Source organism: Myotis brandtii, unplaced genomic scaffold, assembly GCF_000412655.1.
Source record: "Myotis brandtii unplaced genomic scaffold, ASM41265v1 scaffold337, whole genome shotgun sequence".
NCBI classification, from domain to species: domain Eukaryota; kingdom Metazoa; phylum Chordata; class Mammalia; order Chiroptera; family Vespertilionidae; genus Myotis; species Myotis brandtii.
In genome coordinates this window covers 313,556-315,385 of record NW_005362996.1, presented here as the reverse complement: position 1 = coordinate 315,385, position 1,830 = coordinate 313,556, and the positions used below count along the sequence as shown (strand labels likewise).

Genomic DNA, 1,830 nt, shown 5'->3' with positions numbered 1-1,830 from the left:
TAATGGGGGGATAAGGACACATATGTAATACCTTAATCAATAAAGAAATTTAAAAAAAAGAGAGGTGCTTGAGGAGCAACACCCAGCTGGGAAGGATGGTCGACATGGCCAAGCTCCTCCAGACCACCAGGGGCAAGAAGAAGAGGCAGGAAGAGGCGCTTATGCGAGAAGCACAGCCGGGTCCTCACCCTTTTCTGTGAGGTGGACCTAGAGCCCTTGTGTCCCCGGTGCACTCAGCCTCCTGACTACCAGGGCCACCAGGTGAGGCCCATGGAGGAGGCTGCCTCTCATCACAGGCAAAGGCTCAGCGCTTACATTGAGCTCCCGAATAAGCAGATGGCAGACGTTCAGAAATTGATAAGCATCCAAAGCACAAAACCCTTTGAACTGAGAGAGAAGGCGGAAAACCAAAGGCTGGAATTACTCTCTGAATTTGAGCACCTGACGCAGTTTTTAAAACGTGATCAAGAAGCAGTTCTTTCAAGATCAGCTGATGAAGAAAAGGCTGTTGCAAAGGAACTCAGCGCTAATATAACTGCATTTTCAAAGTACTTAGTAGGACACTCAAAGTCCTACTAAGTAAGGTAGTAGAGTGCACTGTGTTGACGGAAGTGGAATTGCTGTTACAAATCAAAAGTTTCTACAAGAACTCTGAGGGGTTCAGCCCGTCAATGTTTTCAGTCCTGTTACGGAGGGAAGGCTGCCATTTTCCTTTCCAGTATTCTGCTTTGCAGAAAATTACAAAGATGTTTAGAGTAGATATAATTCTAGACCCTGAAATGACACACCCTAACCTGACCGTCTCTGAGGATAAAAAATGTGCGCGATATACAAAGAGAAGGCAAGACATTTCTGATTTTCCAAAAAGATTTACAGTCAACACAGTTGTCCTGGGTTTTCCATACTTTCATTCCGACAGGCATTTCTGGGAGGTAGAAGTGAGAGACAAACCCAAATAGGCTGTTGGGGTTTGCAAAGATTCTCTGCCCACGATGTCGAGGAGGAGCCTGTCGCCCTGTCAGGGACACGGGTGGATTAGGCGGCAGGGGAATGGCTACAATGCCCTGGGAGCTGGCATCATCCCTCTCTTGTCAGAAGTGAAGCCCTGAGGCATCATCATTTTCCTGGACAATGGGATGGGGGAGATCTCATTTTATAACGTGACTGACAAATCTCACATCTCTACTTTCTCTGACACTTTTAATCGAACTCCCAGGCCTTATTCCTATGTAGGATTTCATTCAAAACCTCTTAGAATCTCTATAGAAACAGACTGTGAATGAAAACTTTCTAAGAGGCTGGACCAGTTTAATATATTTTTTTTAATGGAAGGTGTGTGTGAATTAATACAACAGTGGGTATCATATTAATATGAGAGTAACTCTAATCCCCCTTCACTGGAAGGTGAAAGGAAGAAATGTTTGGTAAACACGGGTGGTCCTGTTAAACACATGAGTCAGGAAGAGAGTTTCATTTTGTTTCAGCAACACAGGACAAGACCTGAGGATTGTCCTCCTCTTCTCCCAGGTCCCGCTGCTCTCTTTTGGTTCCAGCTCTACCCAGTGCTTGGGATCTTCTACAGCTGTTTCCTTAGCTTCTTTACTCCTGAATTTGCCTGGAGTTCCTAAAGCCCCTTCCCCTCCAGGGAATTCTCTGACCTGGTACCTTTGGGATCCCTGCCATTATTTCACTGAGCCCAGAGGGCAGAAATCCTAGTCCTCTGTAAATTACAAACCAGGGTCTGTCTTAGCAGTTTTTGTACAGATGGTGCTAGCACAGTGTTTGCCTGATGAATAGCTTGCTTAACATTTAAATTGCTTTTGTGGTTCT

At 45.3% G+C, this 1,830-nt stretch overlaps 1 pseudogene; it reads left to right on the top strand.

The window, feature by feature from the left end:
* The window catches only part of LOC102255097, a 4,802-nt pseudogene extending 3,519 nt beyond the window's left edge, over positions 1–1,283 (top strand).
* The last annotated feature ends 547 nt before the right edge of the window (positions 1,284–1,830 follow it).